The sequence below is a fragment of the Scylla paramamosain genome, chromosome 8 (genome assembly GCF_035594125.1).
Source record: "Scylla paramamosain isolate STU-SP2022 chromosome 8, ASM3559412v1, whole genome shotgun sequence".
Taxonomy (NCBI): Eukaryota; Metazoa; Arthropoda; class Malacostraca; order Decapoda; family Portunidae; genus Scylla; species Scylla paramamosain.
Genome location: NC_087158.1, coordinates 5,041,745 through 5,064,724, shown reverse-complemented (window position 1 = coordinate 5,064,724; position 22,980 = coordinate 5,041,745). Strand labels below are relative to the sequence as shown.

At 36.3% G+C, this 22,980-nt stretch overlaps 1 non-coding gene across 1 annotated transcript; it reads left to right on the top strand.

The window, feature by feature from the left end:
* Nucleotides 1–4,967: 4,967 nt before the first annotated feature.
* Nucleotides 4,968–5,039, top strand: Trnam-cau (transfer RNA methionine (anticodon CAU)). The gene has a single exon. It is a non-coding gene; the product is annotated as a tRNA-Met (tRNA).
* The last annotated feature ends 17,941 nt before the right edge of the window (nucleotides 5,040–22,980 follow it).

Sequence of the window (22,980 nt, the reverse complement as noted above, 5' to 3'; positions counted from 1 at the left end):
GCTTCGAGCCAACTCTATCGTTGTGGCTGCATTGAGGCAATAATCTCGTTGTGACTGCATCGAAGCAGGAATCTCGTTGTGGATCCATCGAGGCAACAATCTAGTTGACTTGCACACTCGTTGTGGCTGCATCGAGGCACGAATCTCGTTGTGGCTGCAGCGAGGCAACAATCTCGTTGTGGCTGCATCGAGACACCAATCTCGTTGAGAATGCATCGAGGCAACAATCTTGTTATGGCTGTATCGATGCAACCCCCTCATTGTGGCTGCATCGAGGCAACAATCTTATTGTGGTTGCGTCAAGACAACCCCTTTCGTGTGGGTTCCATCGAGGAGTCAAACTTGTTGTGGCCGCATCAAGGCAGCATGCTCGTTGTGGTTGCATCGTGGAAATAATATCGTTATGGCTGCATCGAGGCAGTAAGTTCGTTATGTCTGCATTCATTCATTAATCACGTTGTGGCTTTATTGAGCTAAGCACCTCGATGTGACTGCAATGATGCAACAATTTCGGTGTAGCTGCATAGAGGCAGTAAGCTCATTATAGGTGAATCGAAGCAACAATCTCGTCGTGGTTGTATCGATTCAGCAAGCTCGTTGTGACTACGCGGCAGCAATCTTGTTATGTGAGTATGGAGCGAACCTCTTCGTTCTGGCTGCATCGAGGCAACAATCTCGTGGCTGCATCGAGTCAGCAAGTTCGTTGTGGCTGCAAAGAGGCAACAATCTCGCTGTGACTACATCGAGCCAACCCCCTTCATGTGACTGCATCGAGGCAACAATTTCGTTGTGGCTGTATCTCGCCAACCCCTTCGTTGCGGATGCATAGAGGCATTTCAGTTGGCATTTTTTATTTTTTTATTGGATTTTTGTTGCCCTTTGCCAGTGCCCCTCCTACATATATATATATATATATATATATATATATATATATATATATATATATATATATATATATATATATATATATATATATATATATATATATATATATATATATATATAAAGTTGTGGCTGCAGTGGGACAGCAAGCTCCACTGCTATCACATCTATTTCTAAAGCTGAACTCTTCGCTCAAACCTTTGCTAAAAACTCTACCTTGAACGATTCTGGGCTTGTTCCTCCCTCTCCTCCACCCTTTGACTACTTCATGCCACGTATTAAAATTCTTCGCAATGATGTTTTCCCTCGCTGGCCTAAACCCTCGGAAGGCTAATAGACCTGATGGGGTCCCTCCTATTGTTCTCTATTGAAACTTCTATTGAAACTGTGCCTCCGTGCTTGCACCTTGCCTAGTCAAACTCTTTCAGCTCTGTCTGTCAACATCTACCTTTCCTTCTTGCTGGAAGTTTGCCTACATTCAGCCTGTTCCTAAAAAGGGTGACCGTTCTAATCCCTCAAACTACCGTCCTATTGCTTTAATTTCCTGCCTATCTAAAGTTTATCTAAAGCTGCCTATCGAGGCAGCAAGGTTGTTGGAGCTGCAGCGAGGCAACAATCTCTTTGTGGCTGCATCGAGCCAACCAATTCGTTGTGGCTAAATTGATTTAATAATCTCAATGTAGCTGCATCGAAGCAGCAAGGTCGTTGTGACTGCATCAAGGCAACGATCTCGTTGTGAGTGCATCTATCCAACCCCTTCGTTGTGTCTGCATCGAGGCAACAATCGAGTCAGCTGAATCGAGTCAGCAAGCTCGTTGTGGCTCTATCGAGGCAACAATCTCGTTGTGGCTGCATGGAAGCAGTAATCACGCTGTGGGTGCATCGAGGCAAAAATCTCGTTGAGCTGCATTAAGCCAACACACTCGTTGGGGTTACATCGTTACAACAGTCTCGTTGTGGTTTCATTCAGGCAAGGATCTCGTTGTGGCTGCATCGAGGAGCCAGTGTCCTTGTAGCTTCATCGAGCCAACCCACTCATTGTGGCTGCATCGAGGCACAAACCTCTTTGTAGTTGCATCGATAAAAAAAAATTCATTGTGGCTACATCAAAGAAACAATCTCGTTGTGGCTACATATAATCACCTATCTTGTTGTGGCTGCATCGAGGCAAAAATCTCGTTATTGCTCCATCGACGCAACCCTCTCGTTCGTCTGCATCGAGCTAACAATCTCGTTGTCGTTGCATTTAGGCACCAAGCTCGTTGTGGCTGCATCGATGCAACAATCTCTTTGTGTCTGCATCGATCCAACCCCATCGTTGTGGCAACATCGAGACAGCAAGCTCGTTGTGGCTGCATCGAGGCAAGAATCTCGTTGAGGCCCTTTCTAGGCAACAATCTCCTTGTGGCTGTATCAAGCCCAACCCCATCTTTATGACTGCATCTTGTTCTTGCTGCATCTCTTTGTGGCTCCATAGATCAAAACTCCATCCAACGAGCAGCAAGTTCGTTGTGGCTGAATCGAGGCAAGAATATTATTGTGGCTTCATTGAGCAACAATATCCTTGTGGCTGCATCAAGCCCAACCCTTTCGTTGTGGCACCATCAAGGCACCAATATCGTTCTCGCTGCAATCAGACAGCAACCTCGTTGTGGATGCATCGAGGCAAAAGTCTCGTTGAACTGCATGGAGCCATACCCCTCGTTGTGGCTGCATCGAGGCACAAACCTCGTTTGGTTGCAGTGATGCAACAGTCTTGTGGCTGCATCGTGCAATCACATACAGATTGTTGCAGCGATGCAGCCACAACGAAAGGGTTGGCGCGATAGAGCTACAACCAGAGTGCAGTCTCGATACTGCCACAACGAAGGGATTGGCTCGATGCAGCCAGTGAGCTTCCTCCCTCGATGGAGGTACAACGAGATTGTTACCTCAATGCACCCGCAACAAAGGGGCTGTCTCGATGCAGCCACAACGAGATTTTTTGCCTCGATGCAGCTACAACTTGCTGACTCTATGCAGCTACAACGACATTGTTGCCTGGAAATTGGTGTCTCGATGTAGCCACAATGAGGGTGTTGATCCATGCAGCTCAACTAGAATTTTGCCTCGATGCTTGCTATCTCGATGCAGACAGAAAAAGATTGTTGCCTCGATGCAGCCACAACGAAGGGGTTGGGCTTAATGCTGCCACAACGAGATTGTTGCCTCGAAGCAGCCACAACAAGGGAGTTGGATTGATGCAGCCACTAAGAGATTCTTGCCTCAGTGAAGCCACAACGAGCTTGCTGTCTCGATGCAGCCATAACGAGATTGTTGCCGCGATGCATCCACAAAGAGCTTGCTGTCCCGAGGCTGCCAGGAGATTGTTGCCTCGATGCAGTCAAAACAAAGGGGTAGGCTGGATGCACACAAGGATGCGTTATGACTGGATGCCATAACGAGATTGTTGCTTCGATCCTGCTACAACGAATAGGTTGGATTGATTCAGCCACAGTGACATAGTTGCCTCGATAAAGCGAGAATGAGCTTGCTGACTCGATGCAGCTACAGCGAGATTGTTGCCTCGTGTGTATATATATATATATATATATATATATATATATATATATATATATATATATATATATATATATATATATATATATATATATATATATATATATATATATATATATATATATATATATATATATATATATATATATATATATATATATATATATATATACTCTTTCAAGGAAGTGGTTTTCGATGATACTTTTTTACCTTTCTTTACGAACTGATACCCTGAGAGGGCTTTTTTTTTCTTTTTCTTTTTTTTTTCCTTAGTCTTTGTTGCCCCTGTTCAGTGCCCTCTTCCATAAAAAAAAATGGGAAGGAAAGAAACATTTGCAACACCTGAGACATTTACCCACAGCCACACACACCATTCCTCGGCCAGCCTGCTAAACGCAAGACTCGTGGGGATAAGAGGGATGTGTGTCAGTAGATTAGAGAAGAAAAGAAATAATTTATAACATCTGAAATATCTCTATACAGCTCCAAACACTATTTCTCAATCAGCCTCTATGACGCAGAGGTTTCCATAGAAGAGGGACATATATCAGTAGACTGGGGGAAAAAAGAAATATTTACGACATCTGAAACATTGACTTACACCCACAGCACTACTGTCCTGTTCCTCAGCCAGCTTCCATGAAGCAGGGGTGTGCAGGCGAGAGGGAAGCGAGTTGTAACACGTACGTTGTTGACAGAGATTAGGTGTGCAGGGAACGATTCCACACTGGGGGCGCTGTGGCATCACTAGCTTTTAGCTTTAGTTTACTGACTACTTTACTAATTTAAAGTTTACCACTTTACTAATATAAAGATTAAAATAATACATATTACACATAAATACTGCTTGTCCATTTAAATACTGTATGTCCCTCGTCTGTCTCTTTCCTCTTGTAGGACTTTACCATTCAAATAAATAAATCCTACAAAAGTGCCGAATCTTAAAATATCCAAGCGATAATTCCCTAAAACTGATAAACATTTAACCCATTAATAAAAACTCAAATTCAGGCGCAGCGTTCTTTTACGTAGTTACGTTTTGGTACAACACAATCGCGACTTGACCAGACAAACTAAAAAAAGGTTAAAAACACATTAAAAAAAATTTTTCTTAAGAAGAGGGATGAAGTGACTGCCATTACAGTTGGAACCACCTCAACTCCTGTGACACCAACACATGAACACACACACCCTCTCTTGCCGTGCAGGGATCCTATTGGTGGATGGAAATCAAAACACTAATTATGATAAAAATTTTAGACGCTAGACATGAACAATTACAAAAAGTAAATAAATTGAATCCTTATTTTCTCATGTTTGTTTGTTTCAACTTTCTTTAATTTTCTTTTCCGTATATCGTTCTTTTCCCTCATATTTTCTTCCATTCTTTACGTATATTTTTGAGGCTATTAAAAACAAAAAAAAAACGGAATATTCTCCAGCACTCGTGTTCCAAAGTTGACGAACACGAGGAAGTGTACTGTAAGGATAAGAGTGACTGAAGACACGAGACAAATGAACAGCGCAGCAGAGTGGCGCAGTGGAAGCGTGCTGGGCCCATAACCCAGAGGTCCGTGGATCGAAACCACGCTCTGCTAATCTGATGGTAGTTTTTTGGGGCGGTCGTGAAGCCGTGATGTACTTTGCTGATTTTCTTTGGAATGACTACTGCTTCCATGTCAGAGACCCGTCTTTGTGTGTCGACCGCATAACAGGTGATAGTGTCTGGCATGGAGGCGTACATTCCTCACTCTTTTTCTCGACCTAAACCTTCCAAAGCTTGTTCTCGTGCTTTTGTGGTGGCCCACAAAAGGTACTTAACCCTTTCATCACCAGAATCTCATGCACTTTTTATTTCTGCCCGGAAGTCTGCCAAGTCTGTTCTCCAATTACCCAAAAACTCCTTCATTAATAGGAAGTGTCAAAATCTTTCAAGATATAACTCCCCTCGTGACTTCTGGAATAACTTTGCTTCTTCTTCTCCTCCTTTCAAACAGATAGCACCACTGCTATCACATCTATCTCTAAAGTTCAACTCAACTCAACTCAAACCTTCTATTCAGGGATTATTCCTCCCTCTCTTCCACCTCTGACTAGTCATGCTACCTATTAAAATTCTTCGCAATTATGTTATCCATGCCCTCGCTGGCCTAACCCTCGGAAGGCTCATGGACCTGATGGGGTCCCTCCTATTGTTCTCTGAAACTGTGCCTCCGTGCTTGCACTTTGCCTAGTCATACTCTTTTAACTCTCTCTGTCAACATCTACCTTTCCTTCTTGCTGGAAATTTGCCTACATTCTGCCTGTTCCTAAAAAGGATGACCGTTCTAATCCCTCAAACTACCGTCGTGTTGCTTTAATCCCCTTCCTATCTAAAGTTTTTGAATCTATCCTCAACAGGAAGATTCTTAAACTTCTATCACTTCCCAAAATTCTATCTGATCGTCAGTATGGGTTCCATCAAGGCCGCTCTGCTGGTGTTCTGGCTTTCCTTACTGAGTGTTGGTCATCCTCTTTTAAAGATTTAGGTGAAACTTTTGCTGTTGCCTTGGATATATCACAAGCTTTTGATAGTCTGGCACAAAACTAATTTCCAAACTACCCTCCTACGTCTTTTATCCTTCTCTCTGAGATACACCCAACGTTCTTGATCTTTTCCTAACCTCTAATCCTTCTGCTTATGCTGTCACCCTTTCTTTTCCGTTGGGGTCCGTGTTTGCACCTTGCCTAGTCAAACTAATTCAACTCTGTCTGTCAACATCTACCTTTCCTTCTTGCCTACATTCAGCCTGCTAAAGGGTGAACGTTCTCATACCTCAAAACTCAAATACCCGTCCTATTGCTTTAATTTCCTGCCTACCCAAAGTTTTTTTTAAAATCTATCTTCAACACGAAGATTCTTAAATATCTATCCCTTCACAAACTTCTATTTGATCGCCAGTATGGGTTCCGTCAAGGCCGCTCTACTGGTGATTGTCTGGCTTTCCTTACTGAGTCTTGGTCATCCTCTTTTACAGATTTTGGTGAAACTTTTGCTGTTGCCTTGCATATATCAAGAGCTTTTGATAGAGTCTGGCACAAACCTTTGATTTCCAAACTACCCTCCTACGGTTTCTATCCTTCTCTCTGTAACTTTATCTCAAGTTTCCTTTCTGACCGTTCTATTGCTACTGTGGTAGACGGTCAATGTTCTTCTCCTAAATCTATTAACAGTGGTGTTCCTCAGGGTTCTGTCCTGTCACCCACTCTCTTCTCTTTATTCATTTAAACTAAACTTCTTGTCCTATCCACACCTACGCTAATGATACCACCCTACACTTTTCCACGTCTTTTCATAGACGTCCAACACTTCAGGAAGTAAACATTTCACGCAAGGAAGCCACAGAACGGCTGACTTCAGACCTTTCTAAAATTTCTGATTGGGGCAGAGCAATTTGGATATTGTTCAATGTCTCAAAAACTCAATTCCTCCATCTGTCAACTCTCATCTGTCATCTGTCATTCTCAGCCTGTCCTTTTCTAATAATTCAAACTGGAAACTTCACATCTCATCTCTAGCTAAAACAGCTTCTATGAAGTTAGGTGTTCTGAGACGTCTCCGCCAGTTTTTCTCATCCCCCCCAGCTGATAACTCTGTACAAGGGCATTATCCGTCCGTGTATGGAATATATACATGTCTGGGGGGATTCCACTCATACCACTCTTTTAGACAGGGTGGATTCAAAAGCTTTTCGTCTCATAAACTTCTCTCCTCTAACTGACTGTCTTTAGCCTCTTTCTCATTGCCGCAATGTTGTTTCTCTTGCAATCCTCTATCGTTATTTTCATACTAAGTGGTCTTCTGACCTTGCTAACTGCATGCTTCCCCTCCATCCGCAACATCGCTGCACAAGACTTTCTTCTTTCTCTTATTCCTATTGTGTCCACCTCTCTAATGCAAGAATTAATCCGTATTCTCATTCATTCATCCCATTCTCTGGTAAACTCTGGAACTCCCAGCCTGTATCTATATTTCCACCTTCCCATAACTTGAACTCCTTCAAGAGGGAGGTTTTAGGACACTAGTATTATCCTTCAATTTTTTACTACCGCTTGGGAACCCATTCGAGGCCCGGCATCTCAGTGGGCTTTTTTAAATTTTTGTTTATTGGAGTTTTGTTGGCTTTGGCCGGTGTCCCTCCTACATGAGAAAAAAAAAAAAAGGTCAATATTAGTGTTAAAGAAAATAGCGAATTTATCAACTAATACAGACATAGCGGGATGATGAAGTGAGATCACCGAGCTTGCTTTGACGTCATCCATAAACCTTGCACAGATATTTAGGACAATATTGTATATTCACATTATTATTATAAAAATATAATTTTTCTTTATTATTCACATTTATAACAAAGATCTTAAATTACTTTTCATTTAAAATGATGCCATACTCATTACATAAATCAAACAGAATATTAACCTTCCTTTCACACACGTCTCTTGAAGTGGCAAGTATAACTGTATCGTCCATTAATAATAAGCAGTGCATACATACACACACATGCATGCATACTTACATTATATACATGTATTACAAGTATACATGACATGCGTGCATTACTTGTATATGCACACATAAACACAAGTCCATATAAGAACACGTACGCACGTAAATAGAGACATACACAAGCACATGAGCACATACATGTAAAAACGCACATAAATACTTTCATACATGCACACACACACACACACACACACACACACACACACACACACACACACACACACACACACACACACACACACACACACAGACACACACAAACACACACACACATATATATATATATATATATATATATATATATATATATATATATATATATATATATATATATATATATATATATATATATATATATATATATATATATACTCCCGCAAAAGTATATACATGCACACATAGTAAATACATATATGCTCACACACAAGCATATATACATACGGACACACTGTAAGTACATTCATACTCATACACAAGCATACATACATTCACACACACACACACGAGTACACCAATATAAATACGCCCATGCACACACACACACACACACACACACACACACACACACACACACACACACACACACACATATATATAACAAAATGGAAATACCAAGATGGTCATAGACACTTATTCTTTATAATTATGGAGCAGGTGCTTTTTAGCCGAGTGAAGTTAGTGAAGTTAGTGATGGACGTGATGTTTTGAGGCAGACTGTTCCAGGATCTCCTTCCTCTGAAGAAGACACTTCATGTTCGTCACTAATTATCTGTGGTGTTCAGCTCAAGTGTCTCCTTATATGACCTTGCAGTTTATCACTTCTTTTATTTTCCCTCTTCCTTACCAACACGTGGTCTGCGTGACTCACCGTGCACGTTATCCTGCTAACCAGTGTTTGCCAGCCACACGAGTTACACAGCGCCACTTGCAACTGTGATTGTACAACAACGACGTTGCGACGAGCTTTTTTTTTTTTCTTTTGATAGAACAAAGAGTTTCCTGAAAAGCAAACGATTATACACTGATCGCTGCGAAAAGTAAAAAAAATAAAAGTTTGGAGTTGTTTTATGTGCATCTTGAGTCTGTTTGTTTGTCTGTCAGCAAAAAACTCGCCATTCTCCTTAATTAATGGCAGTACTCTTGGTGTTATTCTGTTTGTTACTATTTGTGGTCAGATCAAAAACACTGAAAAGGGACGTCTTTTGGTAATGTTTTGCTATTCCACATTCGGTGATTTCAATTTTTTTTTTTTTTTTTAGCATTTTGGTGCTTAACACTCTCAGTTTTGCGTTTTTGTATCAAATAATGTGAGACACTCAAAATATACGTTTTTAATAATGTTCTGTTTTTCTATATTGAGTGCTATTCACCTCTTTTTGCGCTCATCATAACACACGTTTTTCGTAATGTCTTTTCGTTTTTTTTTTTTCGTCTTTTCGTCTTTTCCCATTTAGAATACTCATTAACAAAAAAACACGTTTCAGGAAATGTCTTTTTTTTTTCACTATATAGGGTACTTTGCATGTATTTTTGCGTTTTGTTGCCTAATAATGTGATATACACTCAAAATATATGTTTTTGGTAATTATTCTTTTTCTTCATATAGATTGCTCATTATACACGTCTGTCGTAATGTCCTTTGATTTCCCATATATATTACACCTTGTATGAATTTTGGCGTTTTTTATTTTTTATTACGTAAGAAGCTCAAAACACTCTAAATACTTGTTCTTGGTAATGTTATTCTGTTTCTCCATAAACGGTGTTTTGCATGTATTTTAGTATTTTTGGTTCGTAAACAGCTGAAAAACAGTAAAAGGACAATTTTGGTAGTATTGTTTCATTTTTACATAAACGGTGATGTCCATGCTTTTTATTGTTTTTTGGTGCGAAGCACTCTCAGAAACACTCAAAATACACATTTCTGGAAACCTCGTTTCCTTTCCCCATATAGGGAGCTTTGCATGCATTTTGGCGTTTTTTTTTTTTTTACCTAATAATGTTAAATATACTCAAAATATACGATTTTGGTAATGTTTTTCTGTTTCTTCATTTAGAGTGCTATTCATGCGTTTTCGCGTTTTGGTACTTAATGAGCTCAAAACATAAAATACTTGTTTATGGTAATATTACTATGTTTCTCCATGAAGGATGTTTTTGCATGCATATTAACGTTTTTATACTTAAATAGCTTTAAAAAAATTAAAAAGTGGCATTTTTTTTGTAATGCTTTCTTGTCTTATATAAAATGTTTTCCATGTTTTTTAGTGTTTTGCTGGCTAGCACGCTTATAAAAGCTGAAAAGACACGTTTATGGAAATGTCGTCTCCTTTCCCCATATATGGTGCTTTGTGTGTAATTTTGCCTTTTATGTACCTAACAATGTGAAAACATTCAAAATACATGTTTTTGGTAATACTGTTCTGTTTCTCCATATACTTACGAGTTTCAGCGTTTTGGTACCAAAAACAGAAACACTTATAATACACGTTTCTCGTAATGTATTTTCGTTTCTCCACCTAGGATTTTGACGTTTTTTTTACTTAACAAGCTCAAAAACACTCAAAATATTTGAGGGGTTTTAACAATTAGGTACCTAAGAAGCCTGAAATCACTCAAAATACACGTTTTATGTAATGTCTTTTCGTTTTCCCATGTAGGTATTTTGCATGTACTTTGTTGTTTATCTGCATAACAAGCTCAAAAATTGTCGAAATGCTTGTTTATGATAGTTATTATTTTTCTTCATAAAAGGTGTTCTGTAAGCGTTTTAGCGTTTTGGTACGTAAGATGTTCAAAAACACTGAAAAGACATGTCTTTCATAATATTCTTTTGTATCCCCATATAATGTAATTTCCATGCTATTTAGAATTTTGGTACCTAACACGCTCAAAAACATTCAAAAGCACGTTTCTTTTAATGTCGTTTCGTTTCTTCATATAGGGGACTTTACATGCATCTTGGCGTTTTGTTACCTAATAATGGTCATTATTATTTTTTTTTTTCTCGATATAGAGTGTTATTCATGTGTTTTTAGTAATTGATACCTAAAAAGCTCAAAACTCTAATAATACACAATTTTCGAAATATTTATTCGTGTCCACATATAGAGTACTTTGCTAAAATTTTGTAATTTTCTACGTAAAACCTCAAAAACACTCGCAACACATATTTTTGTTAAAATTACACTTTTTTTTTTCCGTACAGTGTTTTTTGCATGCGGTTTAACTTTTTGGTTTGTATGTAGCAAACTGAACAGAGTTGCTTTTAGTAATTCTTTATTTATTTATTTATTTATTCTTTTTATATAGGATGCTTTCCATGCTTTTTTATTTTTCTTCTTTTTGGTGCCTTTCACGCTCATAAACATACAAAAGACATGTGTCTGGAAATATCGTATAATTTCCTTATATAATGTGCCTTGCATGCATTTTAAATTTCTTATACCTAACAATGTAAAATACACTCAAAATTTACGTTTTTCCTAATATATATATATATATATATATATATATATATATATATATATATATATATATATATATATATATATATATATATATATATATATATATATATACAGAGAGAGAGAGAGAGAGAGAGAGAGAGAGAGAGAGAGAGAGAGAGATTACTATTCATGCCTTTTTTGTATGTATGTATTTTGGTGTTTTTTTTTTCGTATTTAACAACGTGAAAAACACTCATATTAAATGTTTTTGGTAATGTTCTTCTATCTCACCATATAGAGTGGCATAAACGCGTTTTCATAATACACGTTTCTCGTAATGTCGTTTCGTTTCTCTATATAGGGTATTCTGCATTTATTTTCACGTTTTTTTACGTAACAAAATAAAAACTGGAAATATTTATTTTTGGTAATGGTATACTTTTTTTTCTCTATAAAAGGTGTTTTGCATGCGTTTTATAGTTTTGGTAAGTAATAGCACACTTAAAAGACGCGTTTTTTAGTAATGTTCCTCTTTATTCCCAAAAAGGGTGATTTCCATGTTTTTTTTAAAAACATGCTCAAAATACGTAAAAAAAGGTTTCTGGAAATCTCGGATCTTTTTCCCATATATGGTGCTTTACATGCATTTTCTCGTTATGGTACCTAAGAATGTGAAATACACTGAAAATACACGTTTTTCGTATTGTTTTCTACGTACTGTACTTTTTTTCTGTAGAGAGTGGTATTCATACGTTTTCGTTTTTTGGTACATAAGAAGCTCAAAACAAACATAATATAGTTCTCTCGTAATGTCTTTTCGTTTCCCATTTTTACTGTACTTTACATGCATTTTTGGGATTTTTTTTACGTAACAAGCTTAAAAACACACAGTATGTGTATATATATATATATATATATGTATATATATATATATATATATATATATATATATATATATATATATATATATATATATATATATATATATATATATATATATATATATATATATATATATATATATATATATTATAATGACATTCAATTCCTCCATAAAAGATAAAAGATAAAAAAAAAATAGATTTTTCTATTTAGGGTATTTTCCATAATTTTTAGCGTTTTAGAAAGTAGCACTCTCATAAACACTCAAGACACGCTTCTGGTAATCTCGTTTCCTTTCCCCATATATGGTGCTTTACATGCATTATAGGGCTTTGGTACCTAATAATGTGAAATAAACTGAAAATATACATCTTTTGTAATGTTGTTCTGCTTCACCATATAGAGTGCTATCCAGGCGTTTTAACACTTTGCTACCTTAGAAACTCAAAATCACTCGTAATACACGTTTCTCGAATTTTTTTTTTTTTTTTTTCGTTTCCCCCGTATAGAGTACTCTGCACGTTTTTTTCTTTTTTTTTTGACGCTTTTCTGCGTTAAAATCTCAAAAATAAAAGGAACAAAAACTCTCAAAATACTTGTTTTAGGTAATGACATTATGTTTCTCCATAAAGGTTGTTTTGCATCCGTTTTTGTGTTTCGTTAAGTAAGAAGTTCAAAAACACTCAAAAGACACGTATTTTGTTCTTCTGTTCCCATTATCAAGTGATTTCCAGGCCATTTATTGTAATGGTACCTATTACAATAAAAAAAAAATTCAAAAGATACATTTCTGATAATGTCGTTTCGTTTCTCCATATAAAGTATTTTGCATGCATCTTGTCCTTTTGGCACGTAATAATAAAAAAAAAAAATCAAAATACTCGTTTTTGGTAATTTGGTTCTGTTTCTCGATATTGAGTGTTGTTCATGCATTTTAGAATTTGGTACCTAAGAAGCTCAAAAACTCTCATAACACGCATTTTTGTAATATCTTTTCGTTTCACCATATAGGGAACTTTACATAAATTTTGGCATTTTCCAACGTAAACACTGAAAAAAAAAATTATTTTTTTGGTAAAGTTATATTATTTCTCCGTAAAGTGTTTTTGTATGTGTTCTAGTATTTTTGGTACATATTTAGCTAAAAAAAAAAATGAAAAGACATGGTTTTAGTAATGTTTTATTTCCCTATACAGGGTGCTTTCGATGACTTTTATCGTTTTGGTGGTTTATACGCTCATTAAACACTCAAAAGACACGTTTCTATAAATCTCATTTCCTTTCCTCATATAGGATGTTTTCGCATGCATTTTTGCGTTTTGGTACCTATCAATGTGAAATACACTCAAAATACACGTTTTTGGTAATGTTCTTTTGTTTCTCCTTATAGAGTGTTATTATGCATTTTCAAGTTTTCGAACCTAAAAAGCTAAAAAAAAAAAAAAACACGAAATACACGTTTCTCGTAATGTCTTTTCATCTTTCCATATATGGTACTTTACTTACATTTTGGCGTTTTTGTACGTAACAATCTCAAAAAAAAAAACTCAAAATACTTGTTTTTTTTTTTTTTTATATAATATTATTCAGTTTCTCCAGAAAGGGCATTTTCTATGCGTTTTAGCGTTTTGGTACGTAAGTAGTTAAAAAAGTTTTCTCTGCTTTTTAGCGTTTTGTTTTGTAACAGGCTCATAAACACTGGAAAAAAAAATACGCTTTTAAAATATCGTTTCCTTTCCTCCACATTAAGTGTTTTACATGCATTTTTTTTTTTGGCGTTTTGGTACCTAACGATGTCAAAATACACTTAAAAAACGCGATTTTTTTTTTGTAATATTGCTTTGTTTTTTCATGCCTTTTACCGTTTTCGTACGTAAAAAGCTCAAAAACACTCTTAATACATGTTTCTCTTAATGCTTTTTGTTTCACCATATAGGGAGCTTAAGATGCATTCTGTCGTATATATATATATATATATATATATATATATATATATATATATATATATATATATATATATATATATATATATATATATATATATATATATATATATATATATATATCCTTTAGGTAAATAAAGAGCTCATAAACACTGAAAAGAGACGTTTTTGGTAATGTTATTTTGTTTTCCCATATATGGTAAGTTCAATTCTTTTATTGTTTTGTTGCGTAGCACGCTCATAAACACTCGAAAGACACGTTTCTGAAAATCTCGCTTCCCTTCCCCATATAGGGTGCTTTGAAGACATTCTGTTGTTTTCCTTATTAAGAATATTAAATATATTGAAACAGCAATGTGAAACCCATTCAAAATACACGTTTTTGTTAATTTGGTCGTCCATACACAGTGCTATTATGCGTTTTCGCATTTTGGTACCTGAGAAGACCAAAAACACTCACAATACACGTTTCACGTAATGTCCTTTTCGATTCTCCATATTGTATACTTTCCATACATTTTAGCGTTTTTTGTACGTAACAAGCTCAAGTCAACTGAAAGCACTCGTAAAGTCTAAGAGATTATTTTGCGTGCGGTTTAGCTTTTGGTACGCAAGAAACTCAAAAACACTCAAAAACAACTTTTTTTTTTCCCCTTTATTGGAAGGCTTCCAATCTTTGTAGCGTTCTGGTGCCTAACACGCTCATAGGCACTGGAAAGACACGTTTCTGAAATAACATTTCTTTTCCCAATATAGGGTGTTTTGCATGGATTTTGGCGATTTTGGCAAGTGACAATACACATTTTTGGTAGTGTTGTTCACTTTCTCAATGTTCACTGCGATTCGTGCGTTTTAGCATTTCGGTACATAAAAAGCTCATAAACACTACTAATACTCGTGACACGTAATGTTTTTTTCATTTCCATATATAAGGTACTTTCCATGCATTTTCGCATTTTTTTACGTAACAAAACAATGAAAATACTCGTTTTTAGTAATGTTATTGTCTTTCTCCATAGAAGGTGTTTTGTATGCGTTTTAGCGTTTTGGTACGTAAGTAGCTCAAAAACACTCAAAAGACACGTATATGTTAATGTTGTTTTCTTTCCCCATATAGGAAGCTTTAATGTTTTTTTTTTTTTTTGGGGGGGGTACCTAAGACGGTCATAAACACTCAAAAGACACGTTTCTGGAAATCTTTTTTTCTTTTCTCCGTATTTCGTTTTTTCTACATAACAAACTCAAAAACATTCATAATATTCTTTTTATTCTTTTTTTTTTCTATTCTGTTTTGCATGCGTTTTGAGCGTGTTGGTACGTATGTAGTTGAAATACACTCAAAAGATACGTTTTTCATAATGTTCTTTTGTATTACTATATAAGGTGATTTCCATATTATTAAGAGATTTGGTGACTAACACTCTTTAAAACAATCAAAAGACACGTTTCTGTTAAAGTAGTTTTCTTTCCACTCATATGGGGCTTTGCTTACATTTTAGCGTTTTGGTACCAATTAATGTGAAAAAAAAAATCAAAATACACTTTTTGGTAATGTTTTTCTATTTCTCTATATAGAGTACTATTTCTAAGCATTTTGGTACTTAAGAAGCTCAAATAGTTACACGCTTCTCGTAATGTCATTTCGTTTTCCCACATAGAATACTTTCCAGTTTTGCATTTTTCTACGTAACATGCTCTAAAACACTCAAAGTATACGTTTCTGGTAAATGTACACTGCTTATTCTTTTTTTTTATGCTTTTCAAAAATTTGGTACGTAAGTAAAAAAAAAAAAAAAAACGTGAAAAGAAACGTTTTTGGTAATGTTATTTTATTTTACCATATAGGGTGTTTTCCATACTTTTTTTTTTTAGCGTTTTGATGCACACAACGCTCATAAAGACTCAAAAGACACGTCTCATGAAATCATGAAATTGGTATTGTTGATCTGTTTCACCTTTAGAATGCTGTTCATGCGTTTTCTCATTTTGGTACCAAAGAAGTTGAAAACATTTATAATGCACGTTTCTTGTAATATCATTTCGCTTCCATATATAGGGTTTTCTGCTTTCATTTTTGCGTTTTTCTACGTAAGAATTTGAAAACTCAAAATATTTGTTTTTGGTAATGTTATTGTTCTTACATAAAGAGTGTTTTTGCCTACTTTTTATAGTTCTGGTTCGTAAGAAGCTGATAAACACTCCAAGGACACGTTTTTGTAATGTTGATTTTTATTCCCATATATGGTGATTTCCATGTTTTCTTTTAATATTTTGGTGTCTAACACGCTCACAAACACTAAAAAGATACGTTTCTGGAAATTTCGTATATTTTCCTCATGTACAGTAAGTACTTTACATGCGTTTTGCCGTTTGCTGTCTAACAATGTGAAATGCACTCAAAATGCACGATTTTGGTAATATATTTCTATTTTGACTTTTGGTACTTAAGATGCTCAAAACCACACCTAATACACGTTTCTCGAAAAGTCTTTTCGTTTCCCCATATAGGGTACTTTTCCTGTATTTTCGTGCTTTTCTACTAATACACTTTTTTTTTTCGTTTCACCATATATGGTTTTTCTACGAAACAATCTCAAAAACACAAAATACTTTTTTTTTTTTTGTATCTCCATACAGGGGTGTTTTGTACACGTTTTAATGTTTTAGTATGTAAGTAGCTAAAAAGACTCAAGAGACACGTTTTTTATTATGTTTATTTTTCTTTTTTTCAATATAGTGTGTTTACTATGCTTTTTAGCGTTATGGTGCCTAACAAGCTCATAAATTCTCAAAAGACACGTTACTGGAAATATCGTTTCCTTTCCCCATAATGGGTACTTTTCATGCATTTTGGCGTTATGGCTCTTAACAATGTGAAATACACTGAAAATGCACGTTTTTGGCAATGTTATTCTGTTTCTCCATATAGTGTGCTATTCATGCGTTTTAGAGTTTCGGCACCAAAAATGCTCAAAACACTAATAATACACGTTTCTCGTAATGTCTTTTCGTTTCCCCATGCATGCATTTTGCCATTTTTCTACTTAAAAAGCTTAAAAAAACTGAAAATACTCCATAAATACTCCAAAAAATTCCATAAAGGATATTTTGAATGCGTTTTAGCGTTTTGTTACGAAAGTAGCTTAAAAACACTGAAAAAAGACGTTTTTAGAAATGATGTTTTGTTTTCCCATATTGGGTGTTTTCCATACTTTTCAGTGTTTTGTTGCCTAGCACGCATATAAACATTCGAAAAGCTATTTTGTTTCCTTTCACCTTATAGGGCGTTTTGAGTACATTTCTTGCGCTTTGCTACCTATCAATGTGAAAACAGTCAAGATACACATTTTGATCATTTTTGTTTTCTCTCTCCATATTTTTTTTTTTTTTTTATGTAGGAAGGATACTGGCCCAAGGGCAAAAAAAATCTAATAAAAAAAATGCCCACTGAAATGCCAGTCCCATAAAAGGGTCAAAGCAGTGGTCAAAAATTGGTGCATAAGTGTCTTGAAACCTCCCTCTTGAAGGAATTCAAGTCATAGGAAGGTGGAAATACAGAAGCAGGCAGGGAGTTCCAGAGTTTACCAGAGAAAGAGATGAATGATTGAGAATACTGGTTAACTTTTGCGTTAGAGAGGTGGACAGAATAGGGGTGAGAGAAAGAAGAAAGTCTTGTGCAGCGAGGCCGTGGAAGGAGGGGAGGCATGCAGTTAGCAAGATCAGAAGAGCAGTTAGCATGAAAATAGCGGTAGAAGACAGCTAGATATGCAACATTGCGGCAATGAGAGAGAGGCTGAAGACAGTCAGTTAGAGGAGAGGAGTTGATGAGACGAAAAGCTTTTGATTCCACTCTGTCTAGAAGAGCAGTATGAGTGGAAACCCCCCAGACATGTGAAGCATACTCCATACATGGACGGATAAGGCCCTTGTACAGAGTCAGAAGCTCAGAACAGCTAACATCATAGAAGCTGTTTTAGCTAGAGATGAGATATGAAGTTTACAGTTCAGATTATAAGTAAAGGACAGACCGAGGATGTTCAGTGTAGAAGAGGGGGACAGTTGAGTGTCATTGAAGAAGAGGGGATAGTTGTCTGGAAGGTTGTGTCAAGTTGATAGATGGAGGAATTGAGTTTTTGAGGCATTGAACAATACCAAGTTTCCTCTGCCCCAATCAGAAATTTTAGAAAGTTCACAAGTCAGGCGTTCTGTGCCTTCCCTGCGTGATATGTTTACCTCCTGAAGGGTTGGACGTCTATGAAAAGACGTGGAAAAGTGCAGGGTGGTATCATCAGCGTAGGAGTGGATAGGACAATAAGTTTGGTTTAGAAGATCATTAATGAATAATAATAAGAGAGTGGGTGACAGGACAGAACCCTGAGGAACACCATTGTTAATAGATTTGGGAGAAGAACAGTGACCGTCTACCACAGCAGCAATAGAACGGTCAGAAAGGAAACTTGAGATGAAGTTACAGAGAGAAGGATAGAAACCGTAGGAGGGTAGTTTGGAAATCAAAGCTTTGTGCCAGACTCTATCAAAGGCTTTTGATATGTCCTAGGCAACAGCAAAAGTTTCACCAAAATCTCTAAAAGAGGATGACCAAGACTTAGTAAGGAAAGCCAGAAGATCACCAGTAGAGCGGCCTTGACGGAACCCATACTGGCGATCAGGTTGTGAAGTGATAGATGTTTAAGAATCTTCCTGTTGAGGATAGATTCAAAAACTTTAGATAAGCAGGAAATTAAAGCAATAGGACGGTAGTTTAAGGGATTAGAGCGGTCACCCTTTTTAGGAACAGGTTGAATGTAGGTAAACTTCCAGCAAGAAGGAAAGGTAGATGTTGACAGACAGAGCTGAAAGAGTTTGACTAGGCAAGGTGCAAGCACGGAGGCAAAGTTTCGGAGAACAATAGGAGGGACCCCATCAGGTCCATAAGCCTTCCGAGGGTTTAGGCCAGTGAGGGCATGGAAAACATCATTGCGAAGAATTTTAATAGGTGGCATAAAGTAGTCAGAGGGTGGAGGAGAAGGAGGAACAAGCCCAGAATCGTTCAAGGTAGAATTTTTAGCAAAGGTTTGAGCGAAGAGTTCAGCTTTAGAAATAGCTGTGATAGCAGTGGTGCCATCTGGTTGAAGTAGAGGAGGGAAAGAAAAAGAAGCAAAGTTATTGGAGATATTTTTGACTAGATGCCATAAATCACGAAGGGAGTTAGATCTTGAAAGGTTTTGACATTTTCTGTTAATGAAGGAGTTTTTGGCTAGTTGGAGAACAGACTTGGCATGGTTCCGGGCAGAAATATAAAGTGCATGAGATTCTGGTGATGGAAGGCTTAAGTACCTTTTGTGGGCCACCTCTCTATCATGTATAGCACGAGAACAAGCTGTGTTAAACCAAGGTTTAGAAGGTTTAGGACGAGAAAAAGAGTGAGGAATGTACGCCTCCATGCCAGACACTATCACCTCTGTTATGCGCTCAGCACACAAAGACGGGTCTCTGACACGGAAGCAGTAGTCATTCCAAGGAAAATCAGCAAAATACCTCCTCAGGTCCCCCCAACTAGCAGAGGCAAAACGCCAGAGGCACCTTCGCTTAGGGGGATCCTGAGGAGGGATTGGAGTGATAGGACAAGATAAAGATATGAGATTGTGATCGGAGGAGCCCAACGGAGAAGAAAGGGTGACAGCATAAGCAGAAGGATTAGAGGTTAGGAAAAGGTCAAGAATGTTGGGCGTATCTCCAAGACGGTCAGGAATACGAGTAGGGTGTTGTACCAATTGCTCTAGGTCATGGAGGATAGCAAAGTTGTAGACTAGTTCACCAGGATGGTCAGTGAAGGGAGAGGAAAGCCAAAGCTGGTGGTGAACATTGAAGTCTCCAAGAATGGAGATCTCTGCAAAAGGGAAGAGGGTCAGAATGTGCTCTACTTTGGAAGTTAAGTAGTCAAAGAATTTCTTATAGTCAGAGGAGTTAGGAGAGAGGTATACAGCACAGATAAATTTAGTATAAGAATGACTCTGTAGTCGTAGCCAGATGGTGGAAAACTCGGAAGATTCAAGAGCGTGGGCACGAGAGCAGGTTAAGTCATTGCGCACATAAACGCAGCATCCAGCTTTGGATCGAAAATGAGGATAGAGAAAGTAGGAGGGAACAGAAAAGGGGCTACTGTCAGTTGCCTCAGACACCTGAGTTTCAGTGAGGAAAAGAGGATGAGGTTTAGAAGAGGAGAGGTGGTGTTCTACAGATTGAAAATTAGATCTTAGACCGCGAATGTTGCAGAAGTTAATGAAGAAAAAGTTGAGGGGTGGTGTCAAGACACTTAGGGTCGTCGACAGAAAGGCAGTCCGACCTGGGGACATTTATGGTCTCCTCCCCAGATGGGGACTCCGAGGCTGGTGTAGGAGTCGCCATGATTTTAAAATTTTTGAGTGAAGGGTGTGTGTGTTATTTGGTGCTTGTAGTTTTGTGTGAAGGAAGAGAGTTGTCTTTAGAGGGCAGGCTGTGACTGCCCCCTTGTGTTGTGAGACACAAAGGGAAACGTTCAGTGAGGTCACAACTGGGTTTACTGATAAGTTCACAGCACCCCCTGAACAGTGCTTTAGACCTCACTGGGAGTAATTATCGTTTCGGCAGGTGTCTACTGTTTCCTCCAGCTATTCATACGCTTTAGCGTTTTGGGACATAGGAAGCTCAAAAAATTATCATAATACACATTTCTCGTAATGTATTTCGATTATCCATATAGTATACTGTTATTTATTTTCTTGTTTTTTTTTTTTTTGTCAATATAACAAGCTCAAAAAACTTCAACATACTTGTTTTTGGTAACATTATTTTCTTTTTCTTTAAAGGGTGTTTTGCATGCGTTTTAGCGTTTTGCTACGTAAGTGTCCTAATAACACTGAAAGAAGAGTTTTTTTGGTAATATTGTTTTGTTTTTCCATATGGGTACTTTCCACTCTTTTTCTGTTTTGGTGCCTAGCACACTCATAAACACTCAAAAGACAAGTTTTTGGAAATTTCGTTTCCTTTCCCCATATAGGGTGATTAGCATACATTTTGTCGTTTTCGTACGTAACGATGTGAAATACCCTGAAAATATACGTTTTTAGTAATGTTAGTCTGTTTCTTCATATAGAGTGGTATTCTTGCGCTTTACCGTTTTTTGCACCTGCAAAGGTCAAAAACACGCATGATACATGTATCCGGTTATGTCCTTTCGTTTCCCCATATAAGATATTTTGCATGCATTTTGGTGTTTTTGTACCTAACAAGATGAAGAACACTCAAAATACTTGTTTTCGTCAATGTTATTCTGTTTCTCCATAATGGGTGTTTTGCATGCTTTTTTTTTTTTTTTTTGTTTTGCTACTTAAAAAAAAAAGACATGAATTTGCATGTATTTTGGCGTTTTGATACCTAAAAACGTGAGAAACACTAAAAATACACGCTTTTGTTAATGTTGTTCTGTTTCTCCATAGAAAACACTTTAATGCCTTTTCCCGTTTTACTACTTAAGAAGCTCAGAAACCCACATGACACAATTTTTTCGTAATTTCTATTAATTTTCCATATAGGGCACTTTGCATACATTTTGACGTTTATCTACGTAACAACCTCAAAACATTGAAAATAGTTGTTTTTCGTAATGTTATTGTTTTTTTTTTATTTATTTTTTTAATGTTGCAATGTTTTTTTAGATGTTTTTCATGCGTTTATATATATATATATATATATATATATATATATATATATATATATATATATATATATATATATATATATATATATATATATATATATATATATATATATATATATATATATATATATATATATATATATATATATATATATATATATATATATATATATATATAAAGGTGAAAAATACTCAAAATACTCTTTAACTATTCTATTTACTCTTTTACTCTGTTTTACTTAAAGAGAGTTTTGCACGCGTTTTTCCGTTTTGTTACGTAAGTATCTCAAAACACTAAAAAGAAATGTTTTTGTTAATGTTTTGTTTTCCCATATAGGGAGGTTTTATATTCTTTTTAGCGTTTAGGTGCCTAGGACGCTCATGAACACTCAAAAAATACGTTTTTTTTCATATAGGGTGTTTTGCATGCATTTTGGCGATTTGGTGCTTTATAGTATGAAATATTTTCAAAATATAACTTTTCGGTAATATTGTTTCTCCATATAAAGTGCTATTCATGCGTTTTCACGTTTTGGTACATGAAATCTCAAAAAAAACAAACACTCATAATATAGGTTCCCCGTAACGTCCTTTTCGTTTACCAATATAGGGTACTTTCAATGCATATTAGCATCTTTGTACGTAACAGGTTCAAAAACACTCAAAATAGTTATTTTTTGGTAATGTTATTCTGTTTCTGTATTAAGTGTGTTGTGTATGCGTTTTGGAACGTAAGTAGCTCAAAAATACATCAAAGAAAAAAGAAATACAAAAGGCATGTTTTTGATAATGGTATTTAGTATTCCCATATGGGGTAATTTCAATGCATATTAGCGTTTTGCTGCTTTACACGCTTATAAACATTCAAAAGACATTGTTTCTTAAAATGTCGTTATTTTTTCCCATATAGGGTACTTTACATGGATTTTAGCGTTTTGGCGCATAATAATGTTAAATACACTCAAAATATAATTTATTTATATATTTATTTTATCTTTTTTTTTTTCGGGTAATAGTAAT